Source organism: Labrus mixtus, chromosome 21, assembly GCF_963584025.1.
Source record: "Labrus mixtus chromosome 21, fLabMix1.1, whole genome shotgun sequence".
Taxonomy (NCBI): Eukaryota; Metazoa; Chordata; class Actinopteri; order Labriformes; family Labridae; genus Labrus; species Labrus mixtus.
The window spans coordinates 3,279,172-3,303,537 of record NC_083632.1 but is presented as its reverse complement, the minus strand read 5'-3'; the positions used below and the strand labels follow the sequence as shown (position 1 = coordinate 3,303,537).

At 40.0% G+C, this 24,366-nt stretch overlaps 1 long non-coding RNA gene across 2 annotated transcripts in view; it reads left to right on the top strand.

The window, feature by feature from the left end:
- The window catches only part of LOC132955552 (uncharacterized), a 735,720-nt gene that overhangs the window by 380,874 nt on the left and 330,480 nt on the right, over positions 1–24,366 (top strand). The window lies entirely within an intron of this gene.

Here is a 24,366-nt window from a genome sequence, read left to right as displayed (position 1 = left end):
CATCACCTCTTGACACTCTAGGGAGTGATGATGCTTGTTGTAATCCATATAGCGCCCTCTGCTGGTGACAGAGAACTGCTCGTGTAGTACAATGAAACTCAAATGAAATGCTACTTGACTGGTGAATAAATCAAGTAATATCAGCACATATCCGTGTTAAAATAGCCAATATGATAGTCACTGGGTAAGCTTATATCGTCTGATATTATCGGCTAGTCGATTAATCTGTCAGGCTCTACTGATGAGAGACAAAGTCAATCAATTTGTGTTGGAAAATAGAACTTCTGGCCCTGTTGTCTTTCTTAGAAACCAAATTACACCATCATCAAAATTAACAAAGAAGACATTAGAAGGTCAGATTTGAATAGTTTAATGTACTTTCATCCAGTCTGATGCTACAGTAGCATGCACTTTTTTTTATCCTGGGGATAAATGTCATGTGTGAGATGAGAATGAGGAATCAGCAGGAGAGCTAATGTGGGAGGTTTTCAAAGTCTGTGTCTCTGTGTGTTGTGTTTACATCGTGTGGTTTGGATGTTAGCGTCATTGTCTTCTAGCTCTTTTTAAAATTGAATAACTTGTAATAAAACTTCTTTGGAGTGCTCAAAAGACGTGCCCATGAAATATGATTTAGAGAGTGGAGGAGAAAAGAGCTCAAAAGTATCATGTTTAACTCAAGTAGCAATTGATCTTTTCAGACGAGGACTTTATGTAACACAACTTGATTGGTGAAAAGGATCAAATCAAGGTTTCACTGAGACACAGAGGCGAACTGGCTGCATACAAATCCACACCTTTATTATCCTCATATGGATCCCCTTCAAGGTTCAATCTAAAGCAGCACTTGTAGCTGAAAAAAAAAAAAAAAAAAAAAAAGGAGCCATGAATTGCTAATGGATGAAAGGAGGCTAATTGGCTGCTAGCAGGTGGGGTTTACCAGCCTTGTTTGAATGTTCAGTCAGGAAGTCTCACTGTGAAGTCAAAGCCATTATTGCAGCTGAGGAGTTAAAGTTGAATTTGGTGGCACAGGTGCCGCTGAGCTCTGTGTGCTGCTTTGAGTTGTATACTGAGAATTCAGCAGGGAGGAGAACAAAGGCGGCACAGAGTCACATAAAATATACAGAAGCTGAAGTAACAAGCCAACAGAATTCATCACAGCTACTGTATATTCATTAATAAGGAAGCACAGAGGAGGAGGAGGAGGAGGCTGGGAGTGAGCTCAGATCAACTGAACTGAGACGATACATGAAGGACATCAGGTAAGGAAGTTGCTGCCAGTTCAAACAATAAAGATGAATGGTTGATTCATGATGACGTCATATGATTGATGTTAGCTGATTGAACTATCATGATTCTGATGCAACTTAATGCAATATTCTGTTGTTGTGATCCATGTGCTTGGCAGCTAAAGTCATGTGAGGATCCTCTGCACCTTCACCTGATGTGCAAAATACAGTTCAGAGAAATGAGAATCTTAATTTGCTGGTCCGTACACAATAAATCTGAATCTAGTGTGTGGTTTTATTTGCTTACTAACCAATCATTTTAGTCACCTGTGGAGCATAAATTCCATAACTGAAACGTCCAAGCATTGGGTGGCGGTACTTCACAACTTTCCCCGTAGGCTGAGAGCTCAACTAGCGTTCTGTAGCTTGTAGGAGGGCAAACTCCACAAAGCGAAAACAGACGGTACTAAAAGAGCAACACAGCTGTACACTAACTACACGTTTTGGACTTTGCTGAACGTAATAGAAATCATCAATCAGGAAGACACTTTAAACCTTTTTTGCTTTTTTCTGGGAGACCCCTCAAAACAGACCGTCTTATACACAGACACAACTAATATTCCAGATTTTATGGTAAGCATTTGTTGACATGCAGAGGGTGGAAGTCAATGAATATAGCTACCTATCGAGATGTACTAGTATGAGGCTCTGTGCAGTACAGGGAGCATTATTTGATAAGAGAGGCAGATAGCCTCTGCGCTCGTTTCAAGCTAGCTAACCATTTTGAGTATCCATCAATCCAGCAGATACTTTAAAGTTTTATTTAAATAAACGTATCATTATTCTAGTCCTATGTAATATACATGGTTGTGTGAAGAGCTGAATTTACTCTGTTTGGTGCTGTTGACAAGCAGAAAGTATAAAAACATATCAGAGTCAAGCTGAACATCGACAGTCAAGATCACACACATGGATATTTAATGAACAGCAGCGACATGCTTTACTCACACTGTACACCAAACAAACATCATTTATTCATTTATTTTTCCTCATGTTAGCAGAGCGAATGCAGAGTCTGTTTCATGTGACAGATTCTCCACCATACAGGTCTCACACACACACACACACACACACACACACACACACACACAGACACACAGACACACACACATAAAGTCGAGCACTGTACACCTGAGCACACATATACCTCAGCCTGACACACATTCACACTAAATCACACTTTCATTAATGCGAGGTCAGACATTCACAGCAGCACACACACACACACACACACACACACACACACACACACACACACACAGACACACACGCGCGCGCACACACAGACACACACACACACACACACACACACACACACACACACACACACACACACACACACACACACACACACACACACACACACACACACACACACAGAGTATGAAAGGTGTGTGGGCTTCACCACCCTGCCAGGCTCCCTCTCTGTAACTGTCAGCACTGTGTGTTAAAAGCTTTTAATATGAGGGATGACGACTACAGCCGCACATGAAAAAATAACATAATAGTTCATGAGAGAGGACAGGATGACGGAGGAGATCTCAGGGAGTGCTGGCAGGAGAGCGAGGGGGAGGGGACTGAAGTAGAGCTGCAACTAATAATTATTCTCATTATCGATTCATCTCCTGATTTTTATCTTTTCATTAAAACTGAACTCCAATTTCATAGAGTATAGTGAATGATTTATCAATTAATGGTCCTGAAGGCTGCAGAGTCAGGGATATACTCACTAATGGTCTAACTCAGCTCTGGTCCCCCAACCTCGAATCTGGGCACCTCTAGGGGGACCACAAAGATCTCAAGTGGGGGGGCGGGGGGGGGGGGAGACAAGGCAGACAAGGCTCTGTCTGCTCTGAGGTTGTAAAAGTTAATTAAGAATTTAATAATTTAATACTATATTAATGTTGATTATAATTTTAATTCTTGACAGATTTTGTGGGTTTTTTGGGGGGGGGAGGTGCTCCAAAGAAAAAGGTCTTTCCCATGATGCAAGAAAACAACAACCCAGAATGGTTAAAGATTGGCGAAGCCAAAGAGAGAGAGAGAGAGAGAGAGAGAGAGAGAGAGAGAGGTTAATGACATTTTGGAAAGGAGCCGCAAGTCGGACCCGAACCTGGGCCGCCCGCTTGGTGGACTAAAGCCTCCATACATGGGGTGCGACCTAAATCACTAGGCCATCTGCGCCCCCCCCTCAATTTTGAAGCTGTTACCCCATAAATACAAAAATTGAAACCATGGTTCTATGGTACTCCACAGCATCATCTCACTACGTCTTTTGTTATTGTTTTGATGGAGAGACCGATACCAGCTGGTGCGGGGGAATATATTTCACATTTTTATTTGATTTGAGTGTTTTTTTCTGGTGATTGATCATCTCCGCACCACTTTTCAGACTCATATAATTTTTTCTGAAAGTTATGTGTCAAATAGAGGGCGAGCAGTGTTCCCGTCTGTTGTTGACACAGTCACACAGCACGTACTACTGCTGACTTTGTCTAGACCAAACAAACTACAGGTCACACACAATCAGGATTCCCCCCCCCCCCCCCCCCCATCTCTTTTTCTTTCTCCTACATCCACACTCACACACATATATATGTATAGACGATTTTTTCCCCATCTCCTCTCCAGACTTGTTTTTCTTTTGACCTTATTTCTTCCTTCCTCTCGCTGTTGAAAGTGATATTTTATTCAGCCCGATTCTAGTTTAGAAGTTGTATTAATGCTTAATTAAACTGACATGAATTACATAAAGCAGTCCTTGGGATTACTTTGCCAACGCTGCGGTGCATTGTGTGTTATGTATCGGGCCCGGACTGGAAATAGAACGCAAAGGCTGCAAATCAAAGTCTTTCTTGGAAGTGGAGCACGTGAGGGAGGATTTCAGACCATCCTAGGAACATTCTGTCTCGACCTATATCGTCCATAAAAAAATGTGATGCTTTAATAAAGATCATAAAAACATGGCAAGGCAGGACATTCTTGCTAGATATACCGTTATGCACCAGTCCATTGGGTTCCTATGACTGTATTTCTTCTCAGACAGAGAAAATGGTTATTTAGTGTGAGCAGGCATGCTGCCATTTAATTAAACCGTTTTCTATTTATGCTGTAACCTCTGTGTCAACCGGTTTCATTCTGCCAACAGGGACCCCCAGAGTCATTTAGCTGCAGGACACATGCAGCATCAGAGCACAGCAGTGTTCACCTGTCACCTCTGTCACACTCTGTAACCATGGATGTAGTATTTATACCCCAAGGAAAGCTTTCATTAAACAGACTAACAGAAATGAGTGACGGCGAGGATCAGGGGGGAAGTGAAGCGTTAAAAAAAGAGGACACGTGTTGAGACGCTCGACGCTGGTGCAGATGACTGAACATCGCTCAACGCCTGCGAGCTTTAATACGACCTAAACTATGTCCGCTCTGGGAGCTAGATACAGAATGTAGATGGATGGTCTTTCTAGGATTAGAGAAGGTGTGAGACTGGCAAATCTAACCTGATCCCTGTTCAGGTAACAACCCTAAATGTGTTTGATAGAGATCAAAACACCTGGTCATGCTGTAGTTTGTGTAGAAATCAACTAAATATAACGCACAGAAATGTGTACATGCCATGGACACAAATATTGATTTTTAATGACTTTTAATCTGAAGTTCATTTCTGCAGTTCATTGGGGTTTGATCATAGCCTGGAAATAAATCATGGAGTCTAACTGTAGTCACCCGTTGGTTTCTGAAGAGGTGTTATGGAGGCAGACGATGGCGGTCGCCATATTGAAAGCTCTGTCTCAACCCTAACTTTGGATTAGTCCAACAGGCACAAAGAGATGGAGCTGAGGGCAGGCTTTAAGCCTCCTGGTCAACAGCGACAACGTGTCCAACGTTTTCAGTCAACTTAGCCACACCCCCAAAGTTATTGAATATGAATAATTGGGGCAGTGGCTGAGTTGACTCTTAGGCTTAATAAAATCAAAACAGATTAGTTTTATGGAGAGAAAATAAGCCATGACCTCAATCAATCCATCAATCATTATTTGTATAGCGCCAATTCATAACAAGTGTTATCTCAAGATGCTTTACAGAAGAGCATAATATGGAATCATATAGGATGATTGACCTGACCTGAAAAACACAACAAAAAGTTTTAATGTTACAGACGTTTATTTTTCTTCCAATTAAAAATACATTGGATTGCAACTGTGCTGACTGACTCAAACATTACTATTCACTTTTTGATGACAGCTTTTCAATTTTGTCTCTTGTCCATCCCTTCCAGAGATTCACTTTTTTAAAACAAATGTCTAATCTCTGAGGAGATGTGCGAAATGTGGCACACAGTGAGACTTGGTGTGGTAGTACTCATGTGGAATTTTAATAAGCAGCATACGATCCTGTTCCCGCACACACACACACACATAACTCGTGGAATCAAATCTCTCAATGCTCTGCCTGAAATGAATTCACTTTTCCCACGTCAGCCAGAGGAAAAATGTTATCTGCAGCCAACCAAAACCAATTTGGAACAGAATAAATGATGTACCTGACATAAGAAAAAAAGCTGTGATCCCTTGTTGCACGCTTCATTTCTCTCTCATGACACCGCGGTAACTGATTGAACAGCCAGAACACTCCGTCAGTCTCACAGATGATCGTTTCCATGCAAATAAGCGCCGAGCAGACAGCACACTTAACGAGCGCTGAGATATAGGACGCCCCGCAGCCGATCGATAAACAACTTGTGGAAATGACTCATCACCAGGCCCTCACCCTCCCTCACCCCGCAGGCAAAACGCTGAGGCAACAACACCCCCTCACCCCCTCCTTCGACTGCTCCAGAAGAGACAAGGAGAGATGTGATGGCCCCCACTCAGACACAAGTGGTGAGCTGGCAGCGAGACCATCCCGTTTCATTGATCCGCTCAGTCCGGATCTGAGAAATATGACTGAGGTCTGATTCCCTAATGGGACCACAAATGCAGCAGTAGGGCCGCGGCCTGTCCACATGATGTATGCCGGGCGGATGGACGGAGAGCTCGATCCTCTCATTGTCAGCTAATCACCTCGTGTTTCTGTCGGGCCGTGGATAATAGCCGGCAGACCATCTTGCCTTCAGCTCTCAGGGCCCATCCCCCACCCTGCTTTAGATCAATGTCATACATACATACATGCCCCACTCATCCATCTGCACTCTCTCCAACTCCATCCACCTTCCCATGGGGGACAGGCCGAGTGCTGTGGTTATACCTAAGTGTTGATAATGTGGTGATGCACATACATTTAGAATTGAATGTATGGTAAACAGCGTCTTTGGGCTACAGTGCCACTATTTGTATTCAAGCAAACTCTGTCCACAAGACGTCCAGAATAACAGACTTGAACATTTAAGGATCCCTTAAACTGGTTCCAAGATCCAACTGGACCAAAAAATCAAACCATGTGAACAACGTATTTTGCCCACAGTAGCACAGACCTGATCCAGGGCATGAGGCAGACATGGAACAGGACCCTGTGAGTTATAAAATCTGAAGAAACTAAGGTTGGCTACACACTAGACCAGTGGTTCTCAAACTTTTCACAATTGCCAGCATTGAAATACATTGGTGCAGGATGTGTCTCGTCTTGAGTCGTATTTTCTTACTGTTTTGCGTCGTCTGTTGCTAGCGGGTGCTGAAGCATCACTGGCACTTTTAACGTCGCCTCTTGCACTTGTGCCGGGTTTAATGTTTCAGTTTCAGTTTTTCAGTTTCTGCTGGGCTGCTCGACGCATCCACCACACTTTTCTTCCCCATTTGGAGCCCGAATGCAAACATTTTTAACTGTCATATTTGCTTCCTCTGCTTGCCATCAACATCTGAATTTACAAAATCAGAGACTCCCAGTGTACCACAAGACTTGAGGGATCCCGCTGCCACCAGTGTGAGAATGAATGCACAGGATGATTTTGAAATCCAAAATGATTATTAAAAACATGGGAGATTATAACACACACACTAGAAGGGGTGGCCAGACCGCCAGACCACACACCTGCTATTTGTAGTGTTCACAGACATGAGATCTCACAGTAACTTGCGTGATCAAATATGACTTCAGAAGGAAAATAAATATGGAGGATGACGCAACTTTATGTCTTGATATATATTAAGGGCTGTAATTTCTGAAGATGAAATGAAATGAAAATATTGTGGAATAATAAATTCACTCAACAAAGATTTCTGTCTTTGTCAACAACTTCCATGAAGGAAGCCTAGACAAAAGAAAGGCTTCTTCTTTTCAGGTTTCAGGTTCTTTAAATCTGGGTCTTGGGTCCCAGGGTCTGGCGAGGCTGGGGGGAGGAGACTATCAGCATTTCAGCGGGTTTTCAGAATTTATTGACTTTAATAGAGAAGGCAGTATTCGACTGAGATGAAGTAATATATAAAACGAGAAAAGCCTGGCTCCTTCAGTCTGCAGATGATATCACACCACAATATTGAAAAAGGAGTCTGATATGATCGGCCCAATCAATCATTCAGAAGGGTAATTTTTTTTTCTCAAAACACAAACGTAAGTCAGTTAATCTCATGATCAGAGTAGGGAAACTGGATCAAAGCCAAGTTATTGAAGGAAACCTACGATGAACTGGAAAGAGACAACTAAGAACCACCTACCTTTTTTTCACCTTGCAGTTTAATGCAGTTTGTCAGAGCACTGTATTGATCGTCAACCAACAAGAACGTATTTATAACATAGCTTTGTAGAGCTTTAAATACCAAAGGCTGAAAGTTTACAAGGGATTACACCCATAAATATACTTGTTTTCTAGTTGATAACAAATATTGCCATTTTTTAAAGATTCTTTTGGTTTAGGCACCAGTGTAAAATATTTCCCTTATTACAGAGCTATTTATATACTGCACACATCTTTATATAAGTAGTATTCATGCACATTGGCTTGTTACTCCTTTAAGAAAAGTCTGTATGGCCTAATTCACGCACTTCTGAACATTTCTAGAAAATTTCAGGACTTCACCTATCAGTGGGGGAGGCGGGCGAGCGGACGTAAAAGGGTTTTTATGGGGCGCACTGGTGGCGCAATGGTTAGGGCGCGCGCCCCATGCATTGAGGCTGTCGTCTCAAGCGACACAAAAAGCCCAAAAATAAATCTTAAAAAAAAGAAAAGGGTTTTTATGTTTTTACGTCTATGCTACGTGTAACTGGATTAATTCACAGTGTTACCAATGAGTGGTTAAGAACATACTGGCATGCAGAAAGGGAGTAGAAAGCAGCTTCACTTTGTGCACAACGATCCAAAACGGTTGCTCACTGGCTGATGTAAACATGACCTCGGGTACTTTTCCAGGATATTTCCAGCAGTGTTCTCACTTCAGCTCACCCAAACCTCATGCAGACATTTTACAAGACAGCTAGCAGTATAAAAAATTTGGGAAAAGTCGAGGGGAATAAATCAACCATTTGGGTTCACACATGCAGCTCACCTCAGACAGTTTTAGGAGTGGGACAAAACTAGATGTGTCTGATTGTCAGTAAGATAACAAAAAAAACTTGGTCGCTTGGTCAAAGGAGACTTTGTATTTTACTTCAATAAACTTGGAACATGTACATGCATGGAGCAGAAAATGAGAGCAAAAATTGCCAAAAAATAATTTGTTCTTAGGTGGAAAAAAAGGTGTTTCCACAAACTGGCAAAAAATGTATGACACACTTGAAGCAAATGATTTAATTGGCCACTGGAGAAACTGAAAATAACAGCGAATAAAAATGAGGACTGAGGTGACTTAAGGAGTCAGTGTAACTCAACATCAAATTAACATGAGAGAAACAAAAAATGTCACATTTCCAGTGCATTTCCGCTGCCCCTCTTTCAATGAAGTCATCTCATTATGGAGTTATCTTCTACATTTTTAATGGCACCCAACTGGAGATGTTACTGTTTATCTCAACATGCTAATATTGACATCAAATTAATGCATATTAAATTTACTTTTTCTTTCCCAACTTTGTATCAAATTTGTGCTAAATTTGCAACTTTTGCAAATTTGCAAAGCGTGGGACTGTGACTTTTAAATCCTGACAAAGGAGAAGAGGCTTCATTTTTTATACTCTATTATTATTTTACTGCTACTTTGAAAATAATAAAAAAACAATTAACACCACCAGAATGTGAACTGTGTGTATGGGCCTACACAAATGTCAAAGTTTGGTGCTTGTGCAGCTGTGAGTTTCTCCAGGCCTTGGAGGCAGTGGAGGCAATTTTCCTCCCTGGATGTCTGCAGGAGGTAATGGGAGCGATGCACTCGTAGCAGCAGCAGCCACTGTGGCTGACCTTGGTGCTCCTCACGAATCAGCCAAGCACTCAGCCCAAGCCCAGGCAGGGGAAAAATCACTGTGAATAATTTCTTAATGCTTTCACAGAGGAACAAAGAGGGAGGGAGGGGGAAAGGGGTCAGGGAGGGAGGGAGGGAGGAGAAAGGAAAGAAAGTAGAAGAAGGAGGAGGAGGGAGACAGTGAAAAGTTGAAATAGATGATAGCGAGACGGACAGCAAATAAGAAGAGGAGCCAAAGAGAAAGAGGAGAGGAAGAGGAGCGTGATGATGCATAAAGTCAAAGTAAAAAGGAGGAAGGGAAGAAAGGAGGGCTGAACATAAAAAAAGGAGAGGAGGGAGAGCTGTGTCCGGTGTCCTGGGATCATGCTGCAGTCTACATTATTCATCGCAGCACCAGTTTCATCCAGGGTGACTTACAGCGCTCATCATTTACATGCCATCACCCATGAATTATTAAAATAATGACTTGTGCATCTGATGAACCATAAAGTGTAAGGGTGAGCTCCCTGAAGGGAAACATTGACTTAGAGGTCAGTCATAGGAAGCTACACCCTGAATAAACATACTGTAGTCTCAGTACGGATTTGCGTTTTATGACCACAGGAAATATATGTTATTCTTTACATTTTTCATAACATGGATCACCTGTCTCCAGCAGAGAAATGAAACAACAGCTTCTGGTAGACAGGAAGCAGAAAAACATCCGAGCATGAGCACCTGTGTGCATATCGAGTGGATGGTAGGGGCGAATCAATCCAAAAATATTGAAAAGCCTGAGCTTTGTTGCTTTGTTTGTTTAGAGTCTCAACAGCAGCATCAACAGGACATGATCTGTCTGTCTCTTCTGTGTTTACATCAACATTGAGTGGAGAAAACCCTGATGACAGGCAAGGGCATAAAGTTCTGTCAGAAAATGTTTTTTTCAGGACATTGTGATGTCATAGCGGAGTTGACCTTTGAGTTACGCATTACAAATTTCATTATCTTTTTGTGTGAGCTGTGTCATAATTAGTGAAAGAGTCCATGAGTTATGGCTAATGACATTTTTTTAAGAGTTCACATTGACCTTGAGCTTGGCGAAAAAACCCTTCTTATCCAATGTCTGGACTTTGTACAGACGGATGAAAAGTTCATGGATGGATGGATGGATGAATGGATGGATGAATGGATGGATGGACGGACAAAAAGGATGGATGAAAAATGTATAAATAGTTCATGGTTGGATGGATTGGTGGGTGGATTGGTGGGTGGATGGGTGGGTGGGTGGGTGGGTGGATGGATGGATGGATGAAGGTTATGGTTAAATGGATGGATGAAAATTGAATAGACAGTTCATGGATGGATGGACCAAATAATGGATAAAAATTGTATAAAAAATTCATGGTTGGATGGATGGTTATAGATGGGTGGATGGATGGATGGATGATGGATAATGGATGGATGGATAGATGGATGGATGGACGAATGGATGGATGGATGGATGAATGGATGGATAGATGGATGATAGATGGATAGATGGATGGATGGATGGAAGGATGGATGGATGATGATAGATGGATGATAGATAGATGGATGGATGGATGGATGGATGGTTGGTTGGATGGATGGATGATGGATGGATGGATGGATGATGGATGATAGATGGATGGATGGATGGATGGATGGATGGATAGATGGATGATAGATGGATGGATGGATGGTTGGTTGGATGGATGGATGATGGATGGATGGATGAAGGTTATGGTTAAATGGATGGATGAAAATTGAATAGACAGTTCATGGATTGATGGATTAATGGATGTAGAGAACGAGAAATGGATTGATGGTTATGGATAAATAGATGGATTATAGATGGATGGATGGATAGTTATTGATTAATGGATATATGGATAAATTGATGGAGAGACAGATGGATGGATTGATCAATGAAAGACATATTAATGGATGGATGGTTATGGATAAATAGATGGATGATAGATGGAGTGATGGAAGAAAATTAAATAGATGGATTGATGTATGGATAGAAGGATGGATGGATTCTGGTAGAACAAGAACTTGTAGCCATGACAACAGACAATGTTGTAAAAGGAGGGTTGCTACTTTACATGAAGCCTAACCGGTCAGCCCAAATATTAATAGAATTCACAAAATTTTCACCCAATATTGAATCGGTGACTTGACGAAACACACAACATTCAAATTCTAACCAATTCATCCTAAATTCCAAATAAATGTTGGTGCCAAATTGAAGAAAATTTGTTTGAGGTGTTCAATTCAATGGAACACAGATCAAAAACGTAATGCCTCCAGCCACAGCTATTAGCACAGAGGCACAAAAAGCCATCGTGATTTGGGCCCAAGTATAACTTGATATCAGATCAAAGCCTTTTTTTTTTTTAGCACCACCCACTTCAAGTCTATGGCTCATTACACCATCTAAATCGTCCTGCTCACTTAAGTATCTTGATATTTTAAGCCTTGATCTTTCTAGGATCTGAAAAGATCAAGGCTTGATGAGGAGGGAGCGAAGGATAGGATCTGAAGCACATGGTTATATAGAAAGAGCTTTTTAATAAGGTGTACTATTAAGCTCTCTTACTTAAACAGTGTGCTCATCTTTTCCTATCCTGTCTGCTGAGACACCAGTTTGAGGCCCCGACATTCCCATCACTGATCTCTCGAGTCATTAACACAGGATTAAACGATTCATTGGAGCTTGTGCATTATGGATAATGTGAAATATATGTTGTTTTTGGTTTGAATAGGTTTTTGCTTCTCTGATATGTGGGTTGTTTTTATTGTTTTTTTAATTATTGATGCTTCTGTGGAGGCAGCAGATTGTATGCAGCACATAAGTCCAAGACCAAGGGGACAATAAAATATATCTTTTATCACATCGTATAGTATCGTATCACAAGATTTCATAATTTATAACTTCCTGACGAAACATACGTCTCTGATTAAGCGAAACCTGAAGATGCAACATGTGCTTTCCTCTGCAAAAACTCTGATATAATGAACTCTGATGTAATGGTTCAGGTCTTACCTTTGTGCTGCTGTTGGCATCAAATGGGCGTATTGAGTTTCTGATCCACAATGCTGACCCAAAGCAGCTTCAATTTATCTGATAACAGAAAAACAGTATTATAACCTTGTTACCATCTATCCACCCTAAAGTATGGTTTCATACTGAATATTGAAACAGTATAGTTTAAGCTTCTTCAGCTATTGTTTTCTCATGCAAGAGTTGTTTTTGTATTGCACACACACTGAGGGTTCAGAGGCTTTGAGTTTACAAAGTGTCCAACTAAATAAAAATGACTACAAAAAACAAATCCAACTGTCCCCGAGTCTTTTTCATACCACCCACCATCAACCAGTAAGAGCCGTTAAAACCAGTTCAAGCAACAGCAGTCCACATAAGGTATTGTTAGCATTGTTCTATATTTACTGCTGCCGTGCAGAGATCATTTATACTGTCGCCATATATAGTACATTTCATAGTTTTACAGTACATAGTTATTATAAACTAGATCCAGGTGTCAAATTAAAGGCTGCTGAAGCCTGCAGGTCTGGCAGAGTGGAGCTGCTAATCTCATTTTATGAACTATAATATTCTGCTCACGTGTCCCCGCTCCCTGTCTCTCTTTATTAATTTTCCCTCTCCAGTACAGTCTTTTTTGCTTTGCCAATTTCTTGGCTGTTATGTAAAGTGTCCATCAGAAGTAACTAATCCCATTCATACACCGCTGTCAAAGCAGTGGAAGCAACTTGGTGTTAAATGTCTTGGCCCAAGGACACATCGGACATGTGGCTGCAGGAGCTGGGGATCAAACCTCTGACCTTCCAGTGAGACGACTGAGTCTACCAACTGAGCCACAGCCGCCATTTTTTTGTCCTGGCAAAAGCAACACCTGGAAACTGTTCCCTCAAAAAGGCGAGTCGGACAAGTTTCTTATCCACCATTATTGATGATAAAGCTGAAATCAGAAGTCCCACCCCTTCTTGAGTTTGAATGGTGAGTGAAGGAGAAGTGACTTGGACGATCGCCGTGCTGTTCCAAAAGTTGAACTTTTTTTTTTAAATGTGAGCGTTTCGACAAAAAACAGTGCATGCTGAGGTCATTTTACACTCAGGACATGGAGCGCTATAAATGCTCTGAATTGGTATGGGTCCTGCCAGGACAAAAAAAAGGCCTCAATGGACACAGACCCTAACTGTCAAATACATGCCAATATATTGATATATTCTTGAGTAAATACGGACGTAAAAGACACAATCCCATAGTCAACCTTAATGAAAGAATAAGACAACTTATTCAAGAATTTGGATGTTAAAAAATGTTTTAGGATGATCCTTTAGTTACAGTATTTGTTGGAGACTAATTCTGTTACACTACAAGCTAAAAAACTTTATGAACCATCTTATATTTTCTAGCTGTTTCTTCATAAAATGTCTGACTTGAAATAAAGTCTCTTCGAAAGTTAACAAAACTTTTTATCATTTAGAAATTCTCAGCAAGGCTAAACTAGTTTTGTTACCTGTATTTACCACACTGTGAAAGACTGATCTAGCATAAAGCATTTCTATCCTTGCTCAACAACATCTCCAAGGTTTTTTAGAAGAAGATTAACCTTTCTTTAACTGCTCAGAGAGGTACTTCCTTGGCCAGAGAGCCTTGACCAAAGCCAGCTTTAAAATGTCTCGGGGGTCTGTTGCAACAATAATGGAAAGAAAAGTTATCATTCTTACTGAATGTTCAGTAAGAATTAATAACTTGTGCAGCTCAGCTCTGGATCATTTAATGAAACAACTGTCCAAAGTTCAAAGTCAAATCGTCCAATTTGATGATTTTTCAGAGCCAACATGCCCTCTGGCAGAGGATTGTCAACGAGACTCGCTAATAACACAGGGAAAAGAAGCATTACATTTGATGATAACTGGATAGAAAGCTTGAGCGGTTGTATTCAGAAAGTTTCAAATAGACTACAATATGACTGTTCAACATAATTAGCCAGTGGAGAAGCGTTTCTTCACCGTGCTGCAAAGCTTTGAATATTTGTCACTGAATGCAAGGGGGAGATTAACGTTGCACGCCGATAGTAATTAGTGCGATTTACAAAGCGTTATTAAGAAAAATTAAAGTTAAAGGATTTACATTCAACACCAAAGCCTTGTCTAATCTTTGGAGAATATATCCCACCCGTTAGATTGCACAGTAAACGAGGCGCAGCTATGAGATGGGAGTGAAGCTCTGAGTGAAAAAGGTACTATAAAGCGTTTCAAGCAGAATGCTGATCAAAGGAAGACTCTGTCTATATGATAAAAATGCTAATCATTAATTACTGCTAATCATCGTAGTCAACTGAGACAGGGTTTAAAACATCTTTAATCTTTGAACTCATCTTTGAACCTTCATATAGGTGCAAATGCATGTTGACATGGTGTAATTATATTAATTGGGAGGTGCTTTGATCCACTTATAGACTATAAATAAGACCACTGTGACTTCACCCGTTGGTTTTGAAGGCTTGAGCTCAGGGGTTCTGGTCTTCACCATGTTGGTTTCTTGGAGGCTGACAGGGCAATACCCAATGGACCAAGAGGTAACCAAGCAACAAGTAAACAAAGCTAGCAGATAAGCTAAATAACCATCACATTTCCCACTGAATGAGATTGTGTTGATAGCTTAGCAAAACTGATTAGTTGTAAAACAAAAGAAGCTCTCTGTAATAATGTCAGTTGCAAACAATTATACTGCCTCCCATGAGCAGGTTGCCACATCATTGAATCTTAAACCCTTAACTGCTAACAAGCAATGTAAGTAAAGTGGCAACAACAATAACCCTAACCCTGCTAATCAGTGCTAACATATTGTTAAATGAGAGGCAGAGTCAGAACACATTCCTCAAATAAAGTGTGGTGTAGTGTGGTGTTGCTTAGTTTTTCAGCCCAGAAGGTTTCTACTTATATCCAACATTATCAGGACGATTACACTAAGATGTACATTAGCAGTGCGGTGAATAAACGCTGAGGGTGCAATGTCAGGTGTTTTGTTTCCCTAAAGGAGCTCGACCTGGACCACTTAAGGAGATTAAAAAGACCCTTTGGCCAGGTGGATCAGAAAGACATATGTAACACTCTGTGTCATATGTCTTACTAACACCTCGGAAATGTCTTTGAGACGACGAGAGGCTTTCAGTGCGAGCTTCTCAGCCTTGTGTGTGGTCAAAGAGGTTAGTGAGTAATGTAATTGTGGTGCAGGAGATGAAATTATCGCACCCTTCACAAGGTCAGGGTGTGTGTAGTGATGGCAAAAGGAACACTTAAGAGCTTGAACAAGGCTCACATTCTGATGTAGTGGCTAACAGCCCAACCCTCAGAGTGTTTCTTTATTGGACACCAAAAGGACAAATTGATTGACTTTTTTGTATTTTAATTAGACATAACTGTCAAACAATTTTTTCTATAAACTCTACCCTTGTATCTGTTTTTCCAAAGGACACAAGGATATCATTCTTGGGGGAGAAACACTTTGTCTTGTGTTTTCTTTTGTGAACCAGATTAGAGTCAGCCATCAAAACCCATTATGTTGATTGTTTTGGGTTTAAATGATTCTCTGAGTCTTGCAAATATAAAAACTGTCATGGATATAATTTGTTTGTGTTGGTAGATACATGATAGATGATGCTACCTATGCAGCTAACATTTTAGCAAATACCGGCAAAAAAAAAGTTATCTTAAACGTTTTTATTTTGTGTTTCAGGTTTTAGAAGAGATTAAAAATACCACCCGTCAGATCTTGCACATGCCCCCATGCACATGTCTCAACATGTGGATAAATCCCCAGTTTGACAAGCAAGGTGTGCATAGTTTCAGATAAGCAGTAATTGGACAATCACTGTTTTGTGCAGGGATGTAAGGAACTGTCAAATGAGAACTGGAAAATCTTCTCCAGACATGATAATGAGGACATTACCTTGGTGTCCTCAATGGAAGCTACAGGGCTGCCTCAGACTTTTCTCGGTCACCGGTATTTTCTTTCAGTCTCAAACAAGGTTTTTTTCCCCCCTTCCCTTTCAGTCAGATGTCAGCTCCCCATGGTAACATGTTATTCTCCTAACATTATATGCACCGACCCCTCTGGACTGACATTTACAAGGGCACATGGTGCTTTATCCATGTTACAACTGAGAATCCTTTAGAAATGTAGATGTATGCACAAATCACAAATGTTTTTGTCTTATTTGAGTAAAAAATGCAAATATCCTGGCAACAAACTTTTCAAAACCCAAATGAATGCATGGAGCAATTGAATGAAATTGAATTATAATGAACTATTTGAGGTCTCTATTGTCTTGTTTTACACCCTGCAGAGTTGTGAAAAACGTTGTCTTGAGTAAAGCCTGGTTTCACGCACACCTTTCCCCTCTTTCTCTCACAATCTCCTCCCCCCACTGGATCTACTTCGACTTCTACGGTTCTCTTGCCTCTCTTGCACTCGCACAAAAAGAGATAATGAAACACCACAGAATGGAAACACCACCCACACATCCTCAGACAAACACTGTGGGAAAAACAATAGCGCTGACTGTCCTTGAAGAGAGAAAATTAAACAAAAAGAAAAAACACAAAGCCAGCGAAAAATGCTCTGTAAGCCCTAGGTAATTAATTAAGAATGTTCAGATTTAGTCATGGCTTAATACCCAGCAGTGCCGTGCTAAATTGCAGCGGAGTGAGAGCTAATTAGGCCTGACTCTTAAGTCATGATGTGTTTTATTTATGACTGCATTTCTGGAGCGTTCTCTCAATTTATGTGGCACTACCATGGTGACCAGGAAATCTTAAACTGCTGGTATTAAACTCTGGATGTCACCAAGCATTCATAAATCGTATTATTGGGTGGAATGAGTGTGTTAATAATGTAGAACAAGAACAGTTTATGAATATTCATAACCCCCTACGATAGATCTTGGTGAGTCGTTAGGAGTTAGCTCATGGCTCAGCCCTGGGCAGAGAGCTCATTCTTAAAAGCGATTCATCATTTGAAGATGTCAACATGGACTGTCTTGTCTTGTCTGTGGAAGCACTAAAGTGGCTCTCTGTCCTCGAGTAAAACAGCCAGAGCTCTAAGAGACAACTCAAAGTCTGTGCATCTGACACCAGATCACACTTTTAGTCCACAATTGTGTCAAATACTTGATTCTGATGTTTTAATTTTGGCATTCTAGGATGTCCTATTTTATACAAAAGACAGCTTTAATGACAAAACAGAGCGTTGCTTTGGAAGCTGGTACGATTAAAGACTGAGGAGTTGAAGTGAACATTTTCTCTGATGTTACATTCAATGTGCGTAGCTCACACTCAGAAAATGTTGCACTTCTGTATTCCAGCCTTCAAGCTGTATAAAAATAGGTGCTCTGACAGTCGATTATTTTCCGCTTATTAAAGCCAATTAAGTTAAAATGTGAAGGAACATTGGGTCATGGGTCATTGGCTAACATTATGTTTGCTAAGAATCCTTTCCTGGTTTAAGAGAAACTGAAAAAACAGCAGATAATGAACGTCTGGAGAACATAGGGCCAGATTTTGATATAAAATGACATATTTAATAGCTTGTTAGATACAGCTAGCCAACAGCTAACATAATACTCTCACTTTTCATAATCATCATTAATACTCTCACGATTCCTTGGCTTATATACTGTACGTTAGCTGGCAATCTATTTAAAGAGCAGACAACAGCATTGCATTACCTAGCAATGTATGCCTTATTTACAGTATCCTGTATCGCTATCAAATGGTGATTTTAGCTTCTGAATTGGCTTGGTAAGATGTTGAATGGCTGTAACATATAGGTTGTTCACTGACATTTTAGTTGCTTATCAATAGAGAATCAATTAAGTGGTTATGAGTCATCAGATACCCTGAATTCACACTTTTCAAAAGTTGAATCCGTTTTAAATCAATATAGAAAATAAGCTCATGAAGGTATAAAGTTCTCAGGAGGGCTCCCCTGCTTGTATTTTCTCTCAGGGAGTCCCAGGAACAGTTTGGTGTGAAAAAAGGTTTATTGACTGGACGTTGACCATTTAGCCACCATTAGCTTCCCTGAAGGTATTTATACAGCCATATGATCAACCTACACCAACAATGGGCATCTATTGTCTTTAAAGGCCAAGAACGCAGCTACAGAGCTGGTAATTACTCGAAAAGTGGGGAAAACAGGATTATTGGACAAAGGTAGCTGGTTTACTCCAAACAGCTTTTATGTTAAGAAGGTTGATCGTATTTGATTGAACGTCACCACCATCGCAATTTATTTAAACATTAAAGAGTCTTAATTAGCTCCGACATTTCTAAAGTTCAACTGGTCTAATGGTATTTAGTGGTTCAATATTGTATTAACATATTTATGGTCATAAAGGTAGCTTGTTTGACCAAATCTAGATTTATTAAAATGACATTTAACAACATTTTTAAAGCGGTTTTCATTTGGTTTCATAGTGTTTCCTTCGACTGTAATGACCATTGGGTGTGTTTTAGATAGCTCCGTGTGCTTCAGGTTTGCTTTTATTCGAGGAAATATCACCAAGAGAACACATGTAGACATTGTAAAGGAATCATGTCCTGGCAAAAGCAGCAGCTTTAGACCCGACAGTTGTTTCCTTTAAAAAGATGAGTCACATTGGTTTCTCCTCCGCCATTGTCATTTAAAATGCTGATATGAGAAGTCCGGTCCATTCTTGATTTTAATTGGTCAGGGAGAGAGAAGAGACATTGAGGAGCGTGGCAATTTTCCAAAAGTTGAAATATTTCAACTGAGAGCACTGTGAGCACAGTGACAAGAAACAGCTGATGCTGAAGGAGTGCTAAGGATGCTGAGCGCTGGAAACCCTGAACTACATTGGCTTTGTATTGAAAATGGGCGCTGCCAGTGCAGAAAGCGTTATCTGCGGACACTGGCTCCAAAGGCCTATTTTAACACTACCCTTGATTTCATGATCATTTGGGCTAAATTATTTCAGCGCACAGGCGTCTGATTTTTGACCAATGACACAATTGTAATGTCACAGACTGTAAAGATGCTAAAAACCTAACTTAACATCTCTCTATTTTTACTTTCCATTACTGGCAGTTTTAATTATGTGTAAGCATCAAGCTAACAAACCAAGATGTAAATCCTGGTCCATCTGTATGAAATTGCGCCCCCCTGTGGACCTGGATGATTTCTGTGACAATTTTGTCACAAAGGCTCCAAAGAAAGAAAGAACCAGAAAATACACATGCTAATTTAAGTTTTCCAATTAAAGTTTTGTAGTAGTAAGAATGACAAATCCATACCATAGAGCCATGCACAAAATTGTAATCAACATACTTTACTGCTCTGCATACCACCATCAGCTATTTCTACTCTCTACCATCTCCTCAGTTTATGAATTTTCTACAGCACATATGACTTTACTATGTTTGGCAGAACGGCCATTAAAAAGTAGACTGACCGTGTGAAAGTAGAGCCCAGAGTGCATTTCAGCGACAGCACAGAAGTTCCAAGGGGAAAACTGTCTCCTGTCGTTAGTCCTGCCCTTGGCTTTCTCAGTTAGTTCAAAGACCCTGTGGGGTCTCCAGAGCTCATCATTTATTGATCTAATTCTTGTTAGATTCTATTTATAGGTAACCACATCCGTACTGTAACACTTCCTTCTTTCCACTTCTGTGTGCACAACACACAACACTTGTGATCAGGCACATTATTATCAGGTTGAACTGTGTCAATGTCACAGCAGGGTGAGCGAGGGATGAATCTATGGTTTGTCATGTTTCATCTCGTCCCTTGTCGCTGTCACATTCACAGAAAAACAGAGTGCACACAGTGGGAGCCTCACAACATGGGGCATGCATATTTCAAATGCTCAATCTGAGTAGATGGCATCGCTACATGTTCTCTAGGTTGCTAAGGTTCTGATGGAGGGAGGGAGGGCTTCCTCTCTGGCAGGGGTTGCTATCCATATTAATGAATGTCTTTGGGTGTGTTGCAGACACGCTTCCCGCTCAGTGTCAACACAAACTCTTCATGAAGTTACAGTAAAAGGACAATGAAATATTTGATCATGAGTAGGATATCTCTGTGGAGGTTATTTGTCTCTACAGGACAAGGATGATAGAGGTAAGATCTGAGAAAGTCTTATATTCACTGTCAACAGAACTAACAAGAGGAAGCAGCTGACTGACCAGCAATAGATGCGGTAATAAAAGTCACATTTCTACCAAGAAGAAAAAAAGGCATGGCAAAGGCCAGAATGCCAAACTCAAGATGTCAAAACAGCAAACAAAGTGTTGGTGTCACATTGGCAAAGTCGACCTCTTATATTTCATTTACGGTAATTTATTTTTTTCCTTTCAAACCTGCAATTATTCTTGAAAAGACACAGAGGTTTCCCTTATTTCCAGGGCTGTCAAGATTACAAGCATAAAAAGCCAGGGAAATCTGACTGGTCTTTACATATTAAAAGGGTTAGGGGGAAAAGGTTGCTGAGAATATCTTTTTTTCTCCTAACCCGTGAAAGCACAGGTTTTAAAAGGGTCATGGAATATAATTGGATTCATTCACATATAAGCCTCTTTAGGTACATTTAATCCCGATTAATGTCCTGAAACTACAGTACATGAGGAGTGTGGATCCAATACAATAAAACGAATAGTAAACAGAAATCCTGTATTACAAGGAAATAAGCAGCAAATACGTGCATCTTTTCAGTACGTGTCCTACATATTGTTTTACATTCTGTAAACAGCACTATACAGTATGTGTCTGGGTATATACAGTATTGCTCAAATTGTCTTGGCAACATTTATTTTTTGATGTATGAGTGAACATGACGCTTTAACAAAGACACTTTCATTTTTACATCAGAGCACATTTTTCACTATGAATCTTGGGTTGTATGGGTTGTGTGTTTACTGTCAGAAAAATTAAGACCATTACAGTGAAGGTTTTTTTTAAAAATACCTCAAAAGTAAAAATAAATGGATTTATTTCCCTGGGATTGTACATCCCAATGGTAAAAAAAAGAGCAGAGTGAATGAGCAGACCTCTGGACACAAAGACAAGAGAAAAGACCAATAATCTCTGGTTTGAGGCGTTCCTATTTATAGGAGTTGAATGTCACTCCAGATTAAGGTCAATGACAGCATTTTGCTGCCCTCTGGTGGAGAGACCAGTAGTATCTGAACTGACATCATTCTATAAATCTACAACAGTGTGTGTGTGTGTGTGTGTGTGTGTGTGTGTGTGTGTGTGTGTGTGTGTGTGTGTGTGTGTGTGTGTGTGTGTGTGTGTGTGTGTGTGTGTGTGTGTGTGTGTGTGTGTGTGTGTGTGTGTGTGACCCACTCAGATTCCTTTATATTGAACTTTCATCATAAATCTAAGCTCTTAACACTTGAGAGTCACATTGTGTAGCTTACACATTAATATGCGCTCTATATGCTCCAAATTCTAACCGCACAGCACGGGATATAATTCAATTAATTGGACTACAAATATACGACCACAAATCACGTCCCACGTTGGCCCCAGGCCCTGGTCTCTTAAAGCTCCGATGACATAGAAAGGATATGAAATTGCCTCCAAATAGAGCTTCAAAGATGGTTGGACGCTGCAGACTGTGAAGCCCCTTGAGGAAAATAAATGTATTTGTAATATCCAATTAAAAAAAAAAATTGACTTGACTGGTGCTTCAGCCTCTTAGCGTTTATGGATTTAAATCTACAAAATCATATGTTTTTGATTACATACAGACACACGTCATCCTGGTTGTTTAAAACGCAATAGTTCAGTTTTATAACTCAAGAAGAGGCCAACTTTCATCTGCTCTCATAAATATCGTGAAATGGAGGTGTTTGTTTGGCTGAAAGTGGAAATAAATCGATGAAATGCTTCCTTTATAGCTAAAGATCTTTTTTCATAGAGTAGAGGATATTTCATGGAGTATACACAAGGAACAGAAAGTGGAAACATGCACAGAGATTATATTTACAGTCAAGTCAAATGTATTTAAAAATCAGTCTGAGTGTTCTCAGTCGTCCAGGTCATGATAAAATATAAAGCTTGATCCAAAGGCAACTGGACTGGTTGAAGATCTAGAAGACATTTCACCTCTCTTCAGAACAGAAGAAGCCTTTTGAAGGAGAGGTGAAACGTCTTCTAGATCTTCAACCAGTCCAGCTTCTTCGTATTTCACCTCACCGTTGCTTTCACATTTTGCACGTCGTTCCTCACTCTCCCCCCAATTTCCTACTCTATGCACTGTCCATAATAAAGACATAAAAAGACCAAAAATAAATCTTTTTTTTACACAGAGCATGCCACAGATTGTTCATGAAGGCAGAATTACTGAAACTTAAAAATGAAGTTGAATTAAAGACATTCATGGTTATGTACAGGGCAGAAAGCAGAGTTGTTTGTTTGTTTTTTTTAGGTCAGAGGATGAGGAACTTCGGAGGGAAATTAAATTTTAAGCCTCAGTTTGTCCAGATGACTTTAAAGCAGATGTATTTCTTTGGTTGGAGTCAAACTTTGGAATTATTTACAGAACAATTTGAAGTTTAGGAAAATGTAAAAAGAAAGAATTATTAGACTTTATGAAATTGGAAGAAACTCTGTGTGATTTAATAAAGGTATTCAGAGACACTGAATCTGTTTTTTCTGTCTTTTTCTGTTAATGTAAAATGTGTTGCTTAATAATTGTCATTTGACGGACAGTCTATTGTGATTGTGTTTTGAGTAAGAGGCAGGCAGAATAAGATGTTTCCTGTCCTTGCTCCTTTCTGGATGTATCGTTTTCCTTTTTTATCGATTTAAAACTGAGCCGGACAAATTAAATTAAACGATCTAAGATTGAATCTTCTCCCTAAGCCTGATTAACTATAATGTACAGATTAACGTTTTCTTCCTACCTGGTCTCATTCTGTACATGCAATTATGGTTTATCCTTATTGATATTACTGTATGTCAACACTGAGCCATGTCCAAAGGAAGATGACTGCTTATGGAACTACATAATTATTGTTTATGTCTCAGTTATATTGTTGCTATCACAGTATACAAAATAAAAAGACTTCTCCAAACAAATACAGAGTGTTTCTCTGTAAGAGTGCAGAACCTTTGCTCTCACAGCAGGACAGTAAATCCAACATGATATCCTGATATATCCACCCTGATCCCTCACTGCTGCTTTCACAGGAATCAATGTTGAGCAATGCTCTGCTTCTGTGCAACGGAGCGAGTGATGCGCAAAAGCTGGCATGTTTTCATGTCACATAAAAACCCTGGATTTAATTTTTGATTTGGAGCATCAGGTGGAGATGACAGGAGGTCATAAAAAGCGAGGTTTAAGCAGCAGGGTCTTGGCTTAATATCATTTTTCATCTGTCCGGTGTAAATCAGCAATCAGCATGCCCTGCACATGTATTATTATAAGTTTATTTGCACAACTGTCAGGCCAGAGTTAGCTAAAAAGCTGTGACATCTGTGGTTCATGCACACTTGTATCTGTTTCATCAAACTCTGAAACTCTGTTGTAAATTGTAAAAAAGACAAGTGAAAAAATAAATAAATGCAGTGAAAAAAATCCATGAAAACAAAAATTATCAGTCAGACAGCAGCACTGTAGATAAAATAATTTTGAAAATTTTAAAGAGAATTCTTCTTTCATGCTGCCTGTAGGTTTTTCAACATTCATAAAATACTGCAA